Source organism: Corvus kubaryi, unplaced genomic scaffold (genome assembly GCF_017639235.1).
Source record: "Corvus kubaryi isolate FWS band 111438036 unplaced genomic scaffold, C.kubaryi_AGA036_p1.0 37397, whole genome shotgun sequence".
NCBI lineage: Eukaryota > Metazoa > Chordata > Aves > Passeriformes > Corvidae > Corvus > Corvus kubaryi.
The window spans coordinates 17,096,118-17,119,519 of NW_024581136.1; the positions used below are offsets into that span (position 1 = coordinate 17,096,118).

A 23,402-nucleotide genomic window follows, 5' to 3' on the forward strand; every position below is an offset into this window, starting at 1 on the left:
TCTTAGCTTGGGGGATTTCCAGATTTTGTCGTCTTGGTGGGGTCTTTTTATTGATGATTCCTGTGCATTTGGGGTGGGATTGAATTATTTCAAAGTCTGGGGTTTCTGTGCTTATGTATGGTGGGGAGATGTTTCTTGTCATGGTTGCATGAGGAATTTGCCAACTGTTTTGGTTCTGTTGGGAGTCAGTACCTCCCCTGGGCCTCATTCTCCAAGAAACTCCTGTACGTGTGGGCACAAGTGCTGTATACACATGTACTCATGCGTGTGTGGGCACACAGGGATCCTGTTTACCCGTCATGCCCATGTTTCATTTTGACTGTAGAAAGGAACATACTCATGTGCTCCTGCTCTGTGGCTTTGGAGACGCAGCTCTTGCCTGTCGTGCTCTAAAAGACAGCAAGCTGCCCCTGCTGAAGAGAATGGTGTTTAAAGAACCAATGTTCCCCATCCTCCTGCTGCTGTGGACTAATCCTGTCAGTAGAAGGATCAAGGGATTGAAGTGAACTGAAGATGAACTGGAACTTCTGGAGTTTTAAATGTGTGAATTTTTGAACTGGAATAGATTTTAAAAAAACCCCAAAAACAAAGGAAAAACTGCCCCACCCCAAAGCTGTTTTTATCAAGGTTATATTCCAGGGAGCCTTCCCCTCTGGTATTCATTGTTTTCCCACCATGTGCTCCCTGCCACGGGAGCTCCCTTCTGAACTGTTTTTCTTCTCAGCTGCTAAAATAACGGTGGAAGGTGACCTAATTTTAACTGGTTCATATTTCTAACAATCCGTGGAAACTATGTGCCTGTAATGGCCTTTTCAAAGCATCATGTTTTTGTGGAGAGCAGAAAAGGGAAATAAGCTGGTGCTGCTGGTTGTGTGGCTCAGCTGATCGGATTTCCTCTTGCTGGGTTCGATTCTTTCCGTGAGTCTGTGTGTTACCTCAAAGGAGATAAAAACCACCCAGAAATGTCCCGAGTGTAGGCTGAACGTTTCTGTGTTCCTTTTCCCCATGTTGTACAAGGGGAAAATCCTCCTCCTAACTGTTTTTAACTTGCTGGAGTAACCGGATTGTCCTCAGTGTGATTCACGTGGTGCCGGTGCCAGACGGGATGGTGCCGGGGGCGGAGGGGAGAACGTTGCTGTCCAAACCAAATTAGTAAGTATTGAGGTATGAGCTTAGGCTAAGCTTGACTTCACAGCTCTCTTAAACTGAAGTCCGAGAGTAGCACACACTCTATAAACAAAAGGAGACTTTGATATAAAACATAACATAACTGTTTATGGTGTCCCACCCTAAAACCCAGCACGGAAATAAGATCTCTGCGATTCTTTTTCTCCAGATACCACCGCTGTATTTATCTCTTGCAGCAAAACAAATGGATCAACTTTCAAGACACACAGACCTTCTGGCTCCATTCTAAATCAGCCCTTAGAAGTGATCCATACCTAGGAGCAGTGTCCTCTGTAATTAGATGGTTGTTCCACTGCCATTTCCAAATCCCTCTCAGGCAGGGCTGGACTGCTTACAGAATCATTTAGTTTGGAAAAGGTCTTTAACACTGAGTCCAGACAGTAACCCAGCAATGCCAAGCCCACCCCTCAACCATGTACCTAAGTGCCACATCTGTTAAATCCCTGTAGGGGTGGTGACCCACCCCCCTGTGCTGTGTTACCTGAGGTGCACCACTGCTGCCCTCCTAGAGGCTGTGTGTGCCTCTGGTTGTGTTTTTAGGTTCTGGTGCTGGGTGCCAGCCCAAGCTCTGCATGTCCAACCCCTGTGCTCTCAGCTAGGAGCAGTCACCTGGTGAGCATCACCTCCCCTTCTCATGGCTCGTCCCTCTCTGAAGCAAGAAAAGCAACTTTCCTGTTGGGAAGAGGCAGAAGTGAGATGTTTGTATCAGGCAGGGGATAACATTTTATGTCTGTGTGCTGCAAGACTGCCAGAACAGGACTGCAGTCCTGATGTTTCCCCTAGAAAATCTGATATAGCAGCCAGGTCTAACACTGCTGCATGGCCACATTTGTGCTGGAGACTACAGGTGTCCTGGTGGTAGCCAGCTGGCCTGCCCAGGACCTGGGGGAAAAATGTGCAAGGTGCAAACTTCCCACTGATCCCATGGGATAAAGGGCATGGTTATGTTGTTCTGACAGCTGAACGATCTCACAGCCCAGCAGGATGGGGAGCCTGAGGAGTGTTACAGGAGCCCTCAGAGAGCAGGGATTCATGGAGCCAGCCCCTGCCACACCATGTGCCTTTCTCCTTGCTCAGAGGAGGAGAGCCATGTTGGCCAAGCCTGGCGCACCTTGAGAGCTCCCAGAAGGAGGGCACCCACTGCCAGAGTGTGTGCACCGGGATGCAGCTGCTACTTTGATCCTGCTTTCTGGGCCATGGTTTGAAGATCCCTTTCAGGTGGTTCACAGTGCTTCTGTGAATCAAAGCCTTGTTCTGTGAGCCTTGTGCTCAAGGCATGGCAACTGATTTGGTTTGACCTCTGTGTTTTCAAGTAAAGGTCTTTCTTTGCTCAGGACAGCAGGTTAAAATATCCCTTTGGTTCTTCCCAGCTCTGGCCATACCCCAGTGACACCTGGGCACTGCAGGAGCCCTCGGCAGCGACCTACTCTGCTCTCACTTCTCTAACCCCAACCACAAGCTCTTTGCTTTGGAAAAATGCAGAGAGAAATAACATTCCTTGTTCGCTGCTTAACAATCTCTTGTGAATAGCTCGATTTTTATTTTAATGAGGGACCACACTGGTGATGATTTATCTAATTGAATCAGAAGCTTTTCTTTATTTTCTAATAATCCTGCATCTTATGTTACAGATTGTAAACTGGTTTTGCAGAAAGACTGAGAAATTGCTAGCTTCTGTACCAGACATTGTGGTAGTAGTGAATTTTTGTGTCCTTGGATTTTATTTTTGTTATAGGTGTTTAAGGAATGACTATGAGGAATACAATGAGTTGGACTTGGGGAATTGAACCTTTGCCTCACTGGTTTATAGCTGATGGCTGAAAGCAAAACTCTAAACACAAAACTCAATAAAACCCTTCAGAGCATTATCTAAATTGTGAGGAAATACTGCTTTTATGTCCCAGAACATTACTATTACTGTTTATTTCTACTCTGCATGAGAGCAAACAAATACTCCTTAAAATACCGTGTGTGCTAAGATTGCCTGGATAGATCAGGGCCACAACCGGTGGTGTGTCCAGCACCAATAAATACATGGGTTCAAAGTCAAAGGACACTGGGTTACTCAGAAATACCTGTCCAATAGATGGTTGCAAAGCTTGGGGACCCATGTGGTGGGCTACTTACTGTGCACTAAGTGGAAAACCAGAGCAATCCCCCAGTGTTCTTATGGGCTTAGCTATGGCCATTCAGACAGTGGCCCATGGATGGTGTCAGCCAAGAGGGATTTTGATGCCTTTGCAGTAGTGAGAAAAAAAATCAGGAAGTAGATCAGATGGTAACCTTTGTACCTCTCATCTTGTGTATTTTACAACATTGAAGTAAATGATGTTGAGATTACATACTCACGTGTTTCTTGCCAACTGTACCAGGAGGACAGTGGTCATTAATGACAAATACTGCTTTGCCTTGTGCCCTGGGGATGTGGGTCTCCATTTACAGCTTCAGCACGGTTTTATTTCACAGGGAACAAGATAGAGTTTGTGGGCACCTCTGTAACTGCACAATAACTATTGATTGTTTAATTATCTGGTAAATGCCATATAATCACCAAGCTATTACGCAGCAATAGTCGGTGCTCTAGTTTAGAGTGTGTGGGATCCACGTGCCGCCAGTGTCAGCTGTGGCCCTCCAAGGAGCTCCTTTACCATCACCACGTGATGGGGCAGGGCAAGGGAATCACCCCTAGGAGCCACCCAGGGCAGTGGAGCACTCTCAGGCTGTCCATGTCCTCTGCCAGCCCAAGTGAGGCAGCTGTTTGAAAAAACCGTGGTTTTTGTAATTGCTCTTTGTTGTATTCTGTGTGTGTGTGTCTGTCTGGGGTACAATACACAGGGGGAAAGGTTGAGGAAATGCATCCCAAGGTCTTTCGTGAGGATGTATTTTTTTCCAGCTGGTATTTGCCGGAAGCCAGGGCTGATCCACCTGGAGGCAAACGCCCAGATTTGACCCAGTAGATGGAGATGTTGAGGTATGTGGGTATGAGAAAGTGAATAAAATATTTGAAATCCAAGGTCACCTGTTGCTGGAGAGCTGGGAGCAGCAGGGGTGCTGGGGCGGTTTGGTCCCTGAGACTGTGAGAATGTCCCAGGCACAAGCCTGTGTTTGATAATGTTGTCCTGGACTTTACATAGATGCCAGAGGAGGAGGGTAATGTGTCCCGCGCTCCTGGGTGCTGTTCGTGCACTCCATGCACAGTGGCATCTTTCCTCCTGGCATCCCCAGGCATTCCACCAGTGCAGGTTGGTGGGGTAGCAGGTAAACATCTTTAAAAAGGGCTTTTAGAAGACTCCTTTTTCCTTTAACTTATTTTTGAGGGTGGATATGAGAAAATGGAGGTGGGTCTCTGCTGTGTTCAGCCTGCCTGACATCTGTCTCAGTCTGGCTGCTGCTGATCAAGTGCTGGGCCCTTGCATCAGCCCTGGTGAGAACAGAAACTCTCCAGGTTCCTGGGTCATTATCGGGAGTTCAGATAATTAGCCTGAGTCAAGAATGACAGTAATTGTCTTTAATCATCAGTTGGTTTATTGTCTCCCTTTCTGAAAGGCTGATGGTCAATAGCTCGATAATTAATCACTGTTGCTTTATCTGTGTGGAAGAAGCTACCATGCCGCACACAATTAATATTTCCTGGGGATTGTTGCTGTAAAGAATTAACTGTAGTTTATATACACAGCTTTTACAGCTGCAGACTGACTGCTGTGCCTTACTTGAGAGGCCAGACTGAATGTGTGCACACCGGTGCCTGCAGACCACCCTTGTCCCAGCGCCTGGCCTGCGGTGCTGGGTGCTGCTGCTGAGCACACCAAGGGCACCTGGTGCCCCCATCCCCAGGCTGCTGAAGGAATTCAGAGCCCCATCATGCTGCAGTCTAAACAAGCAGCTCCAACCCTAGACAGCCAGCTATTGCATTTGAAGGTGCACTGTGAGCATTTCTCTTTTCCCACCTTCTTGTTTCTCAGATGAACTGTGATGGTGTGAAGTTGGGTGTGACTTGAGCCGCGTTGGTGGTTCTGGTGTTGTATCCTCAGCTTTGGGTCCTTTTTTGTGTTTTCAAGCTCTTCAGAGGTTACTTTTGCTGCAGGGCGCAGGGCAGGCTGAGTGTAACCACACGTGTGTGAATGTGTGTAGCCATCCTTCCTCATGCTCTCATGGTCACTGCACATGAGGGGTTGGTCCCTCTGGTTTGGGAAGCTCCCTGGCTTTCCCCATGGTTTAGTGCTGCACTGAGAGCCTGCTCCAGGGACTGAGGCAGGGGAGCACTTTGTGTGTGCCCACCCTGCCCTGTCCTAGGCTCTTCCTTCCACGGAGATGGTTTTGGGGTTGGCTGGACCACTCACATCCACATCCAGACACAGACCCTTGTGGGCGGGCACCGGCCACACGTCACCTTCAAGGTCAGGTATGGTCTGTGTGGGTGTGAATGGATTTACAGGACTTACAAGCTGCTTTATAATCCTTCTGTATTACAAGCACAGTATTAAATATTAAGCCATTGTTTCCGCTGGGATGGCTCCGTGTGCTGGAAGAGAGGATGGTGGTGCTGCTGTGTGGGGATGCTCACCAGGGCTGGGGTCTCCACTGCTTCCACAGGCACCAGCTTGCAGGTGGTGCTGGGCTTTTATGAGCTCTTACTGGGTGACAGGAAGGGGCTGGGCTGGAGTACTGGTGTGTGTGATAACTCCTGTAGCCTTATCAGAAGGAAAATGGGTGATCTCAATTTTTTCAGCTTCCCCACAGTGTTATAGTAGCTCTGGAGGAGAAGGTCCTTTCCATGCTGACTCAAATGGAGTGTGTGTGTTTCTGAAACACAGATTTGTTTTTGCCATGCAGGCAAGGAAGTCTGAACTGAAAAATGCTTAAAGTGATGCTTCATTCTTACAGAAAAAAAAAAAAAAAAAGGCAAAAGCTTTGTTACCAGAGCAACTGGTACATCTTGTGCTGCTTCATTTCTCTGAAACACAGAGCGAGCCCTCAGCCCTCCCTCCCCCCACAAGAAACCAGCCCCCACACACCTACGCACCAATATGTCACATTAGCTTCGCTGCTTTCTGAATAATGGAAGGGAAAGGTGCTTTTTCAGTCCCAGAGAATGCAGGTTATAAAAGGTGATTTAAAATGTTTCTGCATTGCTCCCTTTAAATCTCTGTTCCCTTTCCCTCCCTGCAGAGTTTGTGAAGGGAAAGGGCAGGGTGAAGGTCAGGAGCAGACTGATGCATCTGTGGAGTGACATTTGTCCAGTCTCGTATTGCTGGATGCTCTGATTCTGTAAATACTGCACAGTTTTGCAGGACAAAGGAAATAACTGCGATGTCTTAGGGTTAAGAAAGCTGCTTTTAAAGATGCCAAGTGCAGTCAGTGGTGCTGCAAAGCATGGGGAACGTGTTTGTGTGGGTGCCAGGCACGGATAGGGACAGAGGGAGAGCCCTCTCCTTGACTTGTGGGCATTAGAAGGTGCACAGTGCAAGCAGCTGCTTTGCAGATAACAGGAGCAAGCACCGTGTCCAGTGCCACCTTCTCCTGTCCCAGAGGAATGGCTGGACTGGGAACTCAGACTTGTCTTTTCTCAGATCTTTTGTGAGGACACTTAAAAGTGAGAGGTGGGGGTGCAGTGTGGGACAGGCGTTTAGAAAAGAGCCAGCTTTTAGAATTTGGGTTATTACATGTGAAAGCATCGCTCTCTGTTTTGGGAGGGGTGGCTTCTTGTCTGCTGAAGCTCCCATAGCTCTGCTCGCTCTAGGATCTTACCAGCAGTATTTTACTGGCTGTGACTGGTGGATGAGATGTGTGTGCTGTAAGGCTCGGGTGGGTTACAAAAACTATTTGCTGTTAGTTTATATCCCTCTAATGGTAGCCCCGGGCTGCAGGGCGCAGGTGAGGAGCTTCTTGCTCTCAGCAGAAGCTGGTACCGGCTGCTTTTTGCAGTTGCAAACTTGGATATTGTATTTAAGAAGTAACAGGCTCTTCTGGTGAATTAGAGCCGGGTGCAGTGCGCAGGGAGCCTGGGGCCAGGTCCTCACTGCTCTGGACTTCTCCAGTGACCTTTGCTGAATGACTCCTCTCTTCTCCTTTCCATCTTTCCTTTCCCATCCCTGTCTTTACCTCCTTTCTCGATATCATCAGAAACAGCAATGCTGGTGTGGTCTGGGGGGGCAGAGCTGGGAGCTGCTGGGTGGCACCAGCACTGGAAATCCATCTATGAGGCGATGGGGAGGCTAGGTGCCCCTGCAGCAACATTTTGGAAACAGAAGGCTGGGAGCAAGGCTCATTCCCAGCGGAGCAAGTAGAGCAGCTGCTACTAGGTCAGCTGAGGAAAACAACCGAGAGAAGCACTGAAAAGTAGGTTTTGGAGCCGGGAGGTGTTTTGTTCCTCCCAGCTCTGAAGGTGCCACTCTCAGCTAGGAAGGCACTTTTTAGAAAGCTTAGAGAAGAGGATGGGAGGAGCAGCAGGCTGTTGGTCCAGGCTGTGCATTTGAAGCATTTGTGAATGCTGTGGTGTTTGTCTTCAGAGACATTTCTTGCTTGTCATTTTTTTATGTCATTCCCAATTTTGATGCAGCTTGACTTGTGGCTGACCCTGAGGACTCAGAGGCAAGCAATGCCTACAGGGAGCCAGCTGGAGCTCTGCAGCTTCTCCTGGTTATGCTTTGAAGGCTCACTGCAGAGAGAATGGTGTCTCTCTTGAAATCTGCTGTTTATTCTTAGGTTTACCTGGGAAGCCCTTTACACTAATTACCTAAAGATGGAAAGCGCCAAGCAAACACAGCCTGCTTCCAAATGTTGTGGGATTTTTTCCTCTTCTTGCATAAGAATGGCAGATTGGTGTAAATTTTTTTTGGTTTTGTTTAAGTCTTCAAATTTTTTGGTGTGTCTTTAGGTGTCTTAAATTCTTGTGTTGAAATGTGCACATGGAAGTGTGTGGCTAAAGGCCCAGGTCCATCCTCACATCCCCTTGTCCCCCAGCCCATCTCAGCTCATGTGTAGGTAGCTGTGAAGGAGTTTGGGGCTGCAGACAGTGCTGCTATCAGCTGGAGAGGGATGTGGGGGAACCTGAGCCGTTGTTAGCACAAGCTGTGGTGATCCAGCCCAGAGAGTCCTGTCAGGTGCCATAGTCACCTCTCCCTGTGCCCAGTGCTCGCCCTTGGGTGTGGAGCATCCCAACCCGTGTGCTCACACAGTTATCTGCCTTGGGCTGGGCTACACACCTGTGCACTGATGTCCCAGGGATTGCTGGTATTCTCAGACTTCCCTCCCCAAGGTTTTTTTCCTCTCCTCTGGAGCAGGGCAGTGCTCTTAAAGAGGAGTTGGTAAATGTTCGTTTTCCATGTGTCACCTTGGTTTTCCCAGCAGAGAGGTTGTGATGGGATGCATCCAGGAGACTCAGAAGTGGCCCACAGGTCTGCAAGAGGATGAAAAATTTAAGGGCTGGATGGGGGATGGTGGGCTTTGTCTTGCTGTGAATCTCTAATTTATTGTGGTGGTTGGACCTGGGGGCTGTAGGAACCTCCTCGTTTGTTGGGCTATTTCATTTGTGAGGTTGGGGAGTTTCACCAAGAGTCACCCAGTGTCAGCAGGAGGAGCACCCTGGAGTGGAAGGGATGCTGCTTTGCTCCAGTTTCTAATATTTACAGGGATGTTTGTGACCCCTGGCAGTGAGTTTCCAAAATGAACAGCCTTCTGCACACCTTTGTTTTTTTCTTTATTTTTTAACCCCACTGTAAAGCCGAACCTGACAAAAAATGATACTTGAAATGACCTGGAATGTGCAGGAGCAAAAAGGGACAGGGAAGTAATCCAGTCCATTATGTTTAGAAATGGGAGCCCTGGAAGGATGGAAGGGAGAGAGTTTTGTAAAGGACCAAATTGGGTATCAGATGCCTGTAGTTAATTTTACAAAGCTGCCCACATGCCTGGTCTGGAAGCTGTGCTGGCTTCGTTAGCTCTCAGTGGCCACTAAGGATGGAGAGGCAGAAGCACCTTGGCTGGGCAAGACCCATTAGTGTGATGTGCTGCTGTCACTGGAGGAGATGCTCCTCCTGGGCTGCAAGGAACAGATGATGGTCCCATCACATCTTATTTCAGGGGATGTGGCCTTAGCCTGATGTAATTATTTTTTTTCCCCAGTTAGTGCTGAGTGGGGATATTGTTTCAATAGGTCTGGTTTATAATGAACAAAAAATTTTCTTAGCTCCTTACAGTTCTTCTGCTCCTCAAGAAATGGTTATTAACAGGGTCAGTGTGAAGGAATGTATTTTATGTTTGCCTGTGTGGTATCTAGAGCAAATGAGGTCAGGATTATATAGTAAAACAGCTACATTAAAAAAATAGTAACTCATGGATTCCTTATTATTAGTTAAAAGGTGTGATTCGTGCCTCACAGGTTGGTATTGTGTTTTCCTTGAAGTAACTGTTGGTGTTTGTGCACTTCAGGGTGGTTCCTCCATCTGGGCAATCAGTCCTGGGGTCTGCAGGGATTCCTGGTGGAGGCCTCAAGTTTGGGATGGTATGGGAATCTTTGGTACTGAGCTCTCAGTTGAGCTTCTCCTCTGGAACCCCTATTTTAATGGTCAGTAGTAGTAATCAGATGGAGGGTTGGAAGGGAAAGCTAGGAATTCATTCCAAGGCCTCTGCTCCCTATCCTTAACTTTCCTGATGATGGTATAATGACCAGGGCATTGGGCTGGTGGGGCTGTGTGCCTGCATTCAGGTCAGTGTCCTGTGTGGCAGAGTTGATTTGCATTTAAAAAGCCCCAAGCTTACAGTGGCTGTTGCTGAGGGAAAGTTGAACTCGATGGCAAAGGAAACAGAGGTAAGCAGATGTGCTGGGAGAGACCACCATCTCTTGTGCCCTGCTCTCTGGGGCCAGCACAGTGAGACATGCAACCATTTCACCCTTCCAGGTTAACTCTTTTCTTCTTGCTTTGCATCCCCATTTGAAAAGATGGGAGGTTTCCACTCTGGCATATCTTGCTGTTGGTAAGTCTTTATGCCAATACTTTCCTTGGCGTTGCAATTTCTCCCTGAGAAAAACCATTATTTGAGAAGAAGATGCCTCATTCAGTACCTAACCTGAGCATTCAGAAGTCTCCAGCCAACCTCCCCCCTCCCCACCTGGGAGTCTTCAGAGTTTGAAGCTCTCATGGACAACACAAAGGCTGGAAATGCATCTTTGTTTTACAGAGGTAGAAATTCAGTATAAGCAGTGATCAGGGCTTAGGAAAAATTGCAAATTCCACTGGACTTGCCATTAGTCTCTTGTGTTTTTTAGAACAATTATGGCTGTAGTTGAAGTGGGCAGCACCAGTGGAAATGCCTTTGCGTTCCTAGGCTTCAGAGATTTTCCCTTTCACACTTTAATTCAGCAGGTCCAGGATCAAGGCCAAACCTTTTCTTTTCTACATAACTAATAGAAAGACAGCCAGTTCAGCAAAATTTCTGTAAATAGCCTGTTCCAGATGAATTGTGAATTGTGCATGTGAATGCCAGTAGGGCTAACACGAAGGGTAGTTTGCCAAAGAAAATGGAAATCTTGTGTTAGAGAAACAGGCTTCCAAAATGCAGTGTCAAATTACATTTTTGGGCTCTGCAGAAACATTGTTTGCTGTAGTCATGAAACTGCCAAAAATGCAGAAAAGTCTTGATCTGTGGCGCTGAAGGGCAGTATCCAGTGGGTGAGTCCGGGTCACAGAGAAAACACTCAGCATCAGCTGAAAATCCTGCAGCAGCCCAGCACTGAGCTGGGCCCGTGAACACCTGCTGAAAGGACTCCTCCAGTATTCTTAATGTTTTTTGAACTGACAAAAGCCAGCATCTCTTGGGATAGTCATGGTGTGGTTTGGAAGTACTCTGCCTTTAGCATCCACACTGATTCAGGGGCTAGGGGGGCAGTGGGCATCACGGGGAGGTCACTCAGCTGGGCAGTGACCCAGGGCATGGCTGTCCCCCAGCAGGGATGCTGTCGATGGAGTTCAGCCCCCCCAGGAGCAGCTGGATTTGAGGTCTGTCACTGTTCAACCTTTAAAAGCCACCATGGATGGGGTACATTGTTCCTTCATGCTGGCTGCCGTGTGACTCCTTGGACTGCAGATGGAATTGCACACATGCTGCTGTGCTGGTGTGATGGATTGTGCAGTCACAGGAGAGCTTTCTGCTTGAGGAAGGGCAGGGAGAGGCTGCTTCTCCAGCCATTCATGTGTCTTTGGCCTGGGTTGACTTGGGCTCTGTGAATCGTTGGCGTTTAGCTTTGTGCAGAGAAAGCAGAACACGTTTGCTCACCCAGGTTAAGCACTACAGCACCACCTCCATCTTCCAGCCTTTTTCTCTCTTGTGGCAATCTTGGGGATTTGTTTTTGTTTGGACCTTTTTTATTTGCATCTGCCCATAGTAGCTAAAACTCGGCCGAGGAAATCTGGTGCTTTTCCCATGCTGTTCCACAGCAGATACAGGGTTGCAGAGCAGTGCCAGCAGCTACAAAGGGCACCTAGCAGGGGATTAGCCAAAGGGCTGACAGAGAGCACAATTTTGGGCTAGGCCATGTGTCTAAGATGACCCTTCTTCCTCCAAATCTGCCATCTTTCTTCTAGAAGGCACCCTAAACCTGTGATATGGCGCTTGGGATTGTGCTTAGTGAGGACTCTGCATATCACCAGTGGATCTAAATACACTGGGAGCAGTGTGTGACCCCTGTCCCTCAGCTGGCTGAGGCCCTGCCAGGGGCATGTGCCTGTGAGGGTCCAAGAAACCCCAGCCAGCTGTGAGGCCATCCTGCATCCCTCGGAGGGGATGCAGCTCCTGGCATAGCCACAGCAGTGTGCGCCTTGCTTGTGCTAATTACTGCCTTCAGCACTATTCCAGTGGTAGGGAATGTTCCTTGGGCTGTGGGAGCCCACAGCTGAGCTGGCATGGGGAGAAATCCAGTGAAAGGCAAGAGCAAATGCTCTTGGAAGCTCCAGCAAACACTCCCAGTGTTGGGTTTTCTTCTTCCCTCACTGGTGACTGTCTACAACCTGTTTGGGAAGGCACTTGAGAAGAAATAAGGTAATTACATAATTTAATAACAGATTTGAGAGTGCCGTTCTGAGCACACCAGCAGTGTGGAGGAGCTGGGGCTGTGGAACGTGACTTGTCTTGCACGGGAGAGATTAATCACGTCGACTCCTGGGAGACAGGTCTGCTAGAGAGGTGGTTGTGTTGGATGCACTGTTCATATTGCTCAAATTAGGCTGTGTACAAGAGCTAATAAAATCAGGAGGAAAGAATTCCAGCAGAAGCGATCAATAACTTGAAAGCGTTTTAATTCAAAATTAGAAAAATGAGAATGGTTATGGGCAAGGAGAGTGTGTTAATAAAGGAAAATGAGTATTTGTTACTGCTGGTGTGAAATGAGATAATTTAAGAGATGTTCTAAGTGCCTTTTGTCACAGTTAATGCCTTTTGTTAGATTTCCAAGCAAAATGGAGCCTGTGACTTTCAATTTCAGGGTTCTCAGATGATCAAAATACCGTGGGGCAGCCTGATCATCTCATGCTTTACTGGAATGAGGTCATCAATAACTTTTGCCTGGGTGTGATTTACACAGTTGTCAGTGTCTGAATTGCCATAATATGTCTCTGCCTGGGAAAAATGCTGCATTTGGAAGGGGAAAAAAAAACCAACAAAGCAGAAGCTCTCTGGGTAGCTGGTTCACTGCTAATAATGGATACAGAAAAGTGATTACTTGTGATCCATTCAAATAGAAAGCCTCTAAAGCTGGAGGCATGGAAGCTGTTGCAAGGTCAAGCAGTGTCCTTTAAGGAGAAATAGGTGGCAAATACTGTCATTGGCAGATAACACATCTGCAGCATCATGAAAAGTACATCTGAAATTAAGATTAAAGGTGCTTTGCACTCGTATGGAGAGGGGGAAAAGAGAAGATAGAGATGAAATCAGAAAAAAAGAGGATTAGCTTTTGGTGGGTGACAAGCAATAGCTCTGGCCAGGGGGAGATTTAAGCAGCAAAGTGCTCACTAACCCAGGGAATTATCAAAGGTTTCTGCAGCTGCTTCCAACTGATGGTCTTCAAGAGCCTGGAATTCTTTGTGTTTGAACCTTTCTCTCACCCCAAGCCTGTGTGTGTACGTGCACATGCAAAGTCTCATCTGCAGCCCCATATGTCAGGCTGGGAATGCAAAAACCAGAGGCCCTGGTCATCCTCACTTGCAGGAGTCTGCTTTAATTTTAGATGCCTTAGGTTACAATGAGGCAAAAGGGGACCTGACCTGCAGCTATGCTGGTAGACCTCACTCTTTTGTTGACTTACATTGCAGGTCAGGGCACCAAGAGCTTCTAAAAATGAAGTAATTTTGTCTTGGCAGATGTTTTCAAGTCTCTGCTTTCATAAATGGGGCTGGGAAGCTTTGCTGAAGATCCTGCAGGAGAAACTGGATCTCTTGACTGATGGGTATGAGCCAAAATTAGCTTATTTTGAGATGCTGAAGAGGATGGCACTAAGTTTTGTCAGTCCCACAATGCTGAGAAACCCTAGTTTCTGAAAATAGGTTTTGGCTATAACCTCTTTGAGGAGTAGAAGGACTTTGGCCCTTAATAACTATGGTACAGCAGCGGCTTCACAGGTGGGAAATTTGGATTTGGGTTTCAAACTTAGTGATCCCAAAGGAAAATACCTTCCCTGAAGCAGAATGAGAAAGATCCAAGGGATCAAATGTACTTCTCTTGCACCTTGGGAAAACACCACAGCCAAACAACACCTGTGGGTTTGTCATTCAGATTGGACCCCTTGGTGCAAATCTTATTTTTGCAAAAACTTAAAAATGTTTGGGGTTTATTCTGTTGTGTAAAAAAGAGTGTGTTTGCAAATCTCAGGCATTTTGGGGAATAGTGGTGTTGTCCTGGTGGTGATCAGCGGTGGCCAGGGCTTCTTGCTTCCTCTATGGCAAGATCCTCACTGACATCCAGATTATCAGGTCAATAAATACCCAGGCATCTAGGAGGCCTTTCTGGTGTCTGGTCCGTAGCTGACCTTTCGTTTTGCTGAAATGAAGATCAGCCTTGAGATCAGCAGACTACAGTGAAGATTGCATGTCCATGCTGTAGGACAAAAATAGAAACAGAAACTGGAAAGGGGAAATATCGTGTCTGTTAAAGATTATCCATGTGCTATTAATGTACCAGTGACCAGGCCTCTCCCTGAGCTTGTGGAAGCTTCACCTGCATAAAAATGTTGTGTCTGAACTACAAAAACCTCCCAAGTTTGTGTCCTTCTTGTACATGTGTGGATCTTGCCTTTTTCATTTTCTCATGTGTCCAAACCAGTCTTATCAAAGGAGCATAGTGTTTAATCCAAGGCAAGTGTCAGAAGAATAAACTACTTTGGTTTTCGTAGTCTTGTACAAAATTCTTTCTGCATTTCTTGGCACTTAGTTATTAATGAGGCATTTGTTCTGTTTGCTTAAAAACCTCCCAGCAGCTAGCACGTGTGTGCTATGCAAATTATTTGTGGTCTGGTTAAATACTGTTTTACTAAGAAGGGAATAACTGAAATTAGTAGAGGAAAAATAAGTAACATTAACCCTCTGTAGGTTGTTCCCTTGTTAATTATTTTGGTGATTTGGCTCTTGAATTGAGTGTGCCGCTGTTGTAAACGGCAATTTGGGACTTGGGCTTGAATAGTCACATACCCTCAAGTGCTTACTTCGTGTGGCAGTGGTCCAAAAAACTGCCAGCATCCTAATTAATGCACTTTTTCAATGGACAATATTAATATTATTATACTGTAAAATGAGTAATTTGAATAGAATGCCTTGCACTCTCTTGATCTCTTGTGGATATACCTACAAAAGGCCACTGGCACTCATCCTTTCAGGCCTTAATGGGTACAAAGGCTTCTAAGTAAAACTGTTTGGAGCAGAGTTACCTAGAAATGTGTAGCAAATATAGTGTATCTGGTAGGGATGGTGATAATTTGTGAGAGTGGTGAAGGAAAATGTGAAGGGAAATGGTTGTAATAGATGAGCACCTCCGAATGATGGAGGAGTGAGGCAGCTCTCAGGGTTGACTGGTCCCACAACATTCATCTGAATGATGTCAGCCTGGCAGCAGTGATGCAGGAGTCCCTCAGCTGAGCTGGTGCTTAGAGGAAGGTAGTACTGAGGGCGAGAAAGCAGATATATGTCTGGCTGGAAAACAAAAGACTCTCAAGGCTGGTTTGTTTTATTGATGCCTACCATTAGAGGCTACCACAAGATTTACTGCTGACTTTAGCAAAAGGAATGGAAGTGCAGAGAATGCTGTGAAAGAAAAGGGATCCACCCAGGGGGAAAAGCAGAGGTGCAACTGAACCAGGAAACACTGGATTTAGCAAAGGGGTTGAGGTGTGAGGATTGTGGGATATGTTTGGGTAAGCCCAAGTCAGTTACTGAAGTATCCAGATTACTCCATTCACCTGAGATATGTGCCCTGTGTGTGGACAAACCATCCCAAAGCAGACACCCTCTGCCTCTCCTAAGGTCTGACTGACCTTGAGTCCTCAAAGGAAGAGAAACTGGCTTTGGGGTCAGTATTGAGGGAAAACTGCTGCTGAAAAAACCAAACAAGTCTCAGCACATCTTCAGCACTTAGTGCAGAGACGGCTGTTAGCTGGGGGAATGAACTTTGCAGTTGCTCCATCCTCTCAAGAGCCCTTGCTGGTGCAAAGAGTGCAAAGGAAGGAGGTCCTTTTGGTAGCTGCAGATTTGGCTGTGGTCCGTGCAGGCCTTGGGATCCTGCAGAGAAGCTGGTCTGTCTTCAGCAGCAGAGGAAAAAACCTGTGTGAGTGCAGAATTGACGACAACAAATTTGACTGGCTCAGTGTAGGAATGAGATCACTTTTAGCAGCATCAGGGGAGACTTTGAAGAATAGATAAAAGGGAGCTGAGTGAGAGGGCAGCTATGGATACAGATTACCTGGACCCAGGATAGTTTTTGGTGGCGTCACACACAATCTGTGCATTCCCAGGGTCTGGCACCGGCCGTGGTCTCTTATGGAGGATGCAGACACACCTTACATCTCAACAAGCAGAAGGCATCTGTGAAGAGCAGCATTTTTCTACAGAGGAAGGTGATGTTGTAGTGCTACAGGGTTCACTGTTTTAAATTGATTCAGTTTGCTTTGTATATGGGTAGCTTTGGCTTCTGAATGAAAACTTAACCATGGAAACTGGAGCTGCCAGTCAGAGCAGCAATCCCCTTTCTGCTGAGCCTGGCCTGACTCTGCTCTGCTGGTGGCATTTTGTGTCTGTCTGTGGCCTGTACAAGCTGTTGGAATGGGGCAGATCTCTTTTCCTGAAGGCAACTCATCAGCCCCTCTGCCAACAGCCAAGATGGGGAGATCAGACTGAATTACCCAGCTGACTTTAGATGCTGCCTTCCCTCTGCAGGTAGGACCTAAAGCATTTGTGTGTGCCTGCCCAGGCTGCATCCCTTGTCTGGTCAAAGATGGGTGGCTTCTCCTCTTCTCAAATAGCTTCAAATCCCTCTTTCTATGGTGTGTTCAGGGTGTACTCTTACCTTTGGTACCACCTGTGAGCTCTTCCCATAAGCTGGGATATGGTGAATCCCGTGCAAACACTGAACACGGATGATTTACACTCCATTGCGCTTTTACACCCTGGCACGTTTGTGCATCCAACCACAACACCAATGGCCATGTTAGCTATCACTTGGTGCATCATGTTCCAGCTGGAGCACATCCCCATCCTGCATCTTCATTGAATGTCATCCTGAGAAATGGACTCATAGCCCAGCGATCTGCACTGAGCTCTGGTACCTGGAGAGCAGCTCTGTGGGTCTGTTCCCATCAACTTCTGGGTAGGCTTTCCCACAGATATCAGCAGGTCTGCCACTTAGTCTTCCTGGCTCTGTTAATTCAGTTTAATATTAATTATTATAGATCTTACTTTATTTTTTAAGGTGAAAGGAGACAAGAAGAATGTTTTCAGGCTGTGCCAGAGATTACTTGAATCTCTAAACAAAGGACCCACTGTAAAGATTGGAGACATCCCATTAGCCAGGAGCTCATGGAAAAACTCTAGAGGCTTTTAGAGCCCAGGTTAGTGTTGTGAATTAAACACTGAAAACCTGTTTTATTATTGCAGCTTTATGTGAACTAGCAAACCTCCTACAAGGAGTTTTCGATTAAATGAGTGGAAATTAAAAGTCCACATCCCAGGTGCTTCTCCACTGTGGCCATGGGGGCTGGCTGGGGCTGGGGCTGGCAGGCTCCCGGTCAGCCCCGGCTTTTGCCCTCTGCAGCTCCCTCCCTTGAGCAGAAGATATTTTGGCGAGCGGCAAAACAGCCAGTGAGGCAAAAAAAAAACCCAGAGAAAGGAGAGAGGAACAATAATAATAATACATCTAATACTCAAGCCAGTTGGGAGGGGAGGGAAGCGGGGCTGAGTGGTGCAGAGCTGTGACTCACAGGCAGCTCCGCTCCCGTGCCGAGCCAAGCGAGCGCAGTCCTGCAGCATCTCCGCTGACAGCCTTGGCAGCTCCGGGGCCGCAGGGCTGCCCCTCATCCTCCTCTGCTCTCCTTTCCAGCCCAGTGTCTCCCACCCGTGGCGTGGGCACCGTGAGTGCTGCCCGGACCAGCCCGTGCCTCTGCACGGAGTCTGCCCTTTGCTCCAGTGGGATCGAGGAACGGGAATTGTGTCTCTGGAGCGAGGTGCCCGGTGCTGGGTGGCACTCCTGGGCACCCTCCTGCTGGGCACATGATCTGCTGAGCTGAGCTCCCTCGCTGCTGCTTCCATCTGCCTGTGTCTTTGCTGCCAGAGTTCATAGAAGTACCAAATCTATTTTCCTGCCCACACTTGCTTGTCCTTAGGTGTCCTCTTTTAGTAGAGCGGTTTCATTTTAATTGATTATTTTTTGGAACTTTTGGGAAGAAGCCTCAGAGAAGGCCTTAAAATAGAGAAATCATGTAAGTTTAAAGGTTTTTGAGGAAGGCTGGGAAAATATTCTGCAGCCTGCTCTGTGACCTTTCCATGTCTCCTAGGAGGCTGAGATCAACTTGTTTTTGAATAATCCCCCATTTGCATTGAAAATATGGAAAATATTTGTATAGCTGCATGTTTTGCTTCAAGGTGAACAGAAGTAAGTTAAGTCTCAAATGTACTGACTGGTGGCAAGCCCGGACTGCTGCCAGGAGGGTGTGTCCATCAGAACACCAATGCACAGGGCATGATTTTTTATTTTTATTTAATCTCATGAGAAGTCTACAGTTAGTCAGGCCAGGCTTAAGGTCAGGCTCAGCTCCACCTAGAAGCTCTCATGGCATTTTATTCAGTTGAGCTTTAGAGGGTTTATTGCTTCATTTTTTAGCCTCAAGCCAGAAATTGTTTTCCCCCTTTCTGCAGGAAGGACATTTTCTCACAGATCCTTTGCTTTGCTGATGACGGAAGGAAATTCTTCTGAGCCAAAATATTCAAATGATGGTTTCCTTCTAGAAAAAAAAAAAAAATCCTTTTTTCTTTTTTTTTTTTCTCTTCACTGTAAAATGTGTGTATAACACAATACCTGTCTGAGGAATGTGCAGTATTTTTGAGCTTTGGTTCCCACTCTGGGGTTTTGCTTTGTTTTTAACACGTCTTTGCAGCATGAGCTGCTGCTGTTCCAGCTAGCTCCGCTCGCTCCACATGGAGGCATTTAATGAGAGGTCTTCCAAGGCTCCCCTTTCTTAGCCACATGCCTTTTCCTGCCCTGGCCCGAGGTGAAGCCTGGCTGCTCCTGGAGGAACGCGGAGTGCCCTTTGTGGGAGCAGCTCGTGGCAGCAGCTGCTGAGGTGACAGTGCCCTCCATTCCAGCTGGAGCAAAGCTGTCAGCCAGCAGCCTGAGAGGAGCACAGAAATGAACTCTTTATTTTCTAATTACTGTTATTTTGGCAGATTGTTCTGAAGGCTCTGTAACTGATCTCTGCTGCGGTGACTTTGGCGAGGGGTGGCTCACTCCAGCCTGCAGAGCTATGTTGTCCTGGTACAGCATTCTCAGCCTTTGTCAAAATACTGTTTCTTGTTAATTTTCTGTAATGGTGGAGGTACTTGAAGCTGGGACTGAGCAGACAGTGAAAACTGCAGTGGAAGGATCTGTATGTTCATCCATCCTTCCCTGCCCCACGGCATCCCTGGCTGCCCCAGGCAGTGCAGGTAATAGGGATGCTATTCTGGAATAGCTACCCTGATGTCAGGGCTAGCCAGGGAGATGTCAAGACACATACTGTTTTGAACAGAATGAGGTATCTGCTTACAAAGCAAATTACTTCCCTTGGTTGAGTTCCTCCCAGCTTTGCAGATTGTCTGTAGAGGTGAGGCACCCAGCTTGCTTGGTGTTGCAGTGAGGAGAGGAGATCACCTCTGTGGTTATTTAAGGATAAATCAATCAACGCTCAATCTCATCCATATTTGCTCCTAATGTGTTTGTTTACATGTTCAGCCCAAGCATATGAACAGCCCTTTTAGAATCAGGGGGGAGAAGATGCTCCAATCAAAATGGAAAATTACTTTCTGCAGCATTTTATCTAAGATCCAGTCCCAGTTATTGCTCCAGGACTAGCTGGATGTGATGAAGAACTGGGTGCCAGCAGATTATTTCAAATTCCTTTTTTCTTTCCCTGGGGAGACAGAGAGGGGGGAAAAAAGCTGTCAGGGCTCTTACACCAATGTGTAAGAGGATGTGAGGGAGCTCTTTGGGGAAGCCTCAAGGGGTTTACTGCTGCCAGGGTGGTGGTACAAGGGTCCCATCCCTACACCTTGGGGTCACACCCTGGCCTGTCAGAGGAAACAGTCACTGTTCCTTCGTAGGGACCGAGGAATCCGTGGTGGCAGGACACCTCGAGGCAGGCAGCTGAGTCATGGCTGCAGCAGGGGCATGCTTGGGGAGCAGGGACCATCACCCCGGTCCCCCCCAGAGCATCCCTGCCTGTCCTGCAGGGCTTCATATGGGATGCAGTGGGTGTTTGAGCACAGTGGAGGAGGCATCACCTCCAGCAATGAAGTTTTTCTTCATTCCCAGCATCTTTCAGTTCTGAAGCAGCATTTACATTCATACCCATTTTTCCCCTGGCTGCTGCTGCATTTGTGCCGGGGGAACCTTTTTGGCGAATGTCTCTGACAGAAATGTGTTTTCTTATCCCTTGAAGCTGAAAGCCATAAAGAAAAGAATGACTTTAATGAACAGACCTTGCCGAATCACCACCTTGAAGCTCTAGCTGCTCATGTGAATCAAAGCTGGCTGAAAGTAGGTCATATAGTAAAAATGAATTAGGCTTACTTCACATTTTATTGACTCTGCCAGTTTTTCATTCATAGAGGCTTGTAGTTTGGAGTGTATCTTGTCTTTTTAATGCTACGCTGAGGTAAAAGGGGAGAATACTGTTCTTTATTCCCTCCCTTTTGCCTTGCATGTTTCTGGTGGTTGATTATATGATGACTGGGCTTTCTCTTTCCTGTTTATTTATTCTTTTATTCTCTTGCACTCAAGAACTGCTTAAGTGATGACCAAACTCCCATAGTACATTTACAAGTGGGTATTCAGCCTGGTCCCAAAAGTTTGTGCAACACCTAAATTAGTCTTAAAGCTTCTGAGAAGGGTTGAAGTGGTGAGGTGATGCCAGTCTGCAGGCAGAGGGGTTACACTGCATCTCCTCCTTGGTGCCGGGCTGGGCAGGAGGATGGCATCATGTGGGTTAGCACAGAGAGGGGTCAGTCCGCTTCTTCCAGCCTCTACCCCTGTGAGAAATCCTGGATTTTGGGGTGGTCAGACCTACCTTGCCATCTGGCGGATGATAGACTCCACCTGTTAATTCATACAGTGGCTCAGCTGCATCGTGAGCAGTTTATTCAGATCAAACTTTAATTTTGGTGTAAATCCTTCAAGCATCAGTGGTTCCACTGCTCATCCATCAATCCCTGCTGGTGATTAATTACTCTCACTTATAAATGATGCTCTTTTTTTCCCATTAGTCGTTGTCTGTCTTCAGTTTGGAGTCATTTGGTCTTGTGGTCTTTGTCTGCCATTTTCTGCCTCTGTCTGGAATTGTGATTTCTTGTGAAATTTCTGCTGGGATTAAACAATCTGGTCTCGGCTTTAAGAAGAAGCTGGGAGAAGGAGGATGGAGAGAAGGCAGAAACATTGCAGTGGTGGGATCCATGACTTTGTGCATGCATTGTTCATTTAGAAGACGTTTTTTAAGGGAGTCAAAAAATACACAGCACTGAGATTTTGTCTTGTGTTTAGGATTTCTGTTGTGGCTAATAGCAAAACAGGGAATGAGGGCAGCTTCTCTAATGATGGATGATTTTCTCCTGCCTTCCTGTCTCTGTTGCCTACTCTAGATGGCACATACTTTAAGGAGGTGAAAAATCCCTACTGATAAATTAGGATTTGTTTTGCAACCTTTTCTCTGCAATTATAGCTAACTGCTTTGATCTCAGCTGAAGACCTTTATCCAATGACAGAATATAAATCTTCTCTACCTGTGGTTGCATAGCTTAAAGAAATTCAGCCAGAAACTCTCTGGGTAGGAAGAGAGTCCCCCCTGGTAGCCCTGTACCAGCTGATTGGGGAGGGCACAGCAGATAATACAAGTAACCTCTGTCCTTATAATTACTGCTGGACAATCCACACATTACCTAAAATCCCAGCTTGAAAAAACTAAACTGTTTAATCTTGTATAATACAATGTGAGACATAGATGAAGGCCTGTAAGTAAGCCACTATTCTACACCAGAAAAGACCTTCATTGACTATTATGTGAACAATAAATCTTCCATTTTCTCTTAAGAAACAGTAATTTCAGAATCTTCAGCTGCGATGGGTATCTCCTGCTGACAATAGAAGTCTGTCCTTCGGCGCATCATCAGCATCTTGGTGATGGATGCTGTGGACTACACTGTAAAGATAATATAAAATACTGTCTGTAGTATGTGCTGGCAGCCCTTTTTTAAGCCTTGCCGAGTGTACAGGTTGGGAAGGTGCTCTGTGTATCCAGGAACATGTCTTGATTGTCACATTTTCTGTTTTTAACAGTTCCAAGATATTTTTGCTGTCTGGCTCTTGGTTGCTAGCAAGGAGCTCCAAGGAGATAAGCTCTGCTCTTTGGTAGGTAGGAAGCTGCCTCAGCAGACATGGCAGAGAGGGATGACCTCTTTCACTGCTTCACCAGCAAAATCGAAGCGGAAAACCGAGTGGATCAATGGGAGCCATAATCCAGTTTCCCAGCATGGAACTGGGTCACGGGAAGTGCGGGTGGACCGGGGGCTGAGCCGTGACCAGGAACCTGCCTGTGGTGCAGCTCCAGCGCGTGGGGACGGCTCAAGGTCACATCCAACTGCTGTTCCCCTGCAGTCTGATGGGCACTGGCTGCCCTACAAGGGAATTTGTATGGGAAGCAGGTGAGGGGTCAGACAGGAATTGTCTTCAATATACATCATCATTAGGCTGATGTGGACACTGCTGGAAGGCAAACGAGGAGTCTCTGGCTCAGGATCTACAGCTGGAGGCAGCTCTGCTGCCCAGGCTGTCCCTGGAAGGAGGTTCTGCTGTACCTTGTCATGGTCTTGGAGACTCGTTACAGGAGATCTTGACTCCAAATATCATGGACCCAGCAGGACCACGTAGTTCATGATAGAAACTGTTGTGATGAGCAGAAATGGAAGAATAATTGTGACGAGGTCAAGACGAAAAAGGAAACGTTGCCAAAACCTTGCAAAGTGCACATTTTAAAAATACACTCCTCAGCACTAGCTTGTTGGCCACCAGACTTCGGCTCTGCTTCCAGGCCATCCACAGCCACTGAGGGCTCTCTGGCTTTAAAGATAGATTCCATGTTTTTGGTGCTGAGGAAGACAAGAGGATAAAGGGCTGGAGCTAGATGGACTCTGAACTATTTTTATTTCTCAGACTGTTTTTTGAGAAAATATTTCTTAAAAAGAATTGCGATCTTATTAAATGGCTGCACATCTAAATTTATTGACAATTCTGAGATTTTTTATTTTATTTCTTTTTTCATGGCTTAATGTTTTATAATTCCATGGAAGTCGGGTAGCGGCAGAGGGGCTTGGCCTCTGTTTTGGAGAATGCTCAGGTAGATCTGATTTTCCAGTAGTCTCATTACAAAGCCTCTTTGATTCCCCTAGAATTCAGAGCAAATCAGGGTCAGGGTGTCAGGTCATTTCCTGCTTTGGCTG

The 23,402-nt window shown here is 46.9% G+C and overlaps 1 protein-coding gene across 9 annotated transcripts in view; it reads left to right on the top strand.

The window, feature by feature from the left end:
* Window positions 1-23,402, top strand: part of TNIK (TRAF2 and NCK interacting kinase) — a 151,383-nt gene that overhangs the window by 27,652 nt on the left and 100,329 nt on the right. The window lies entirely within an intron of this gene.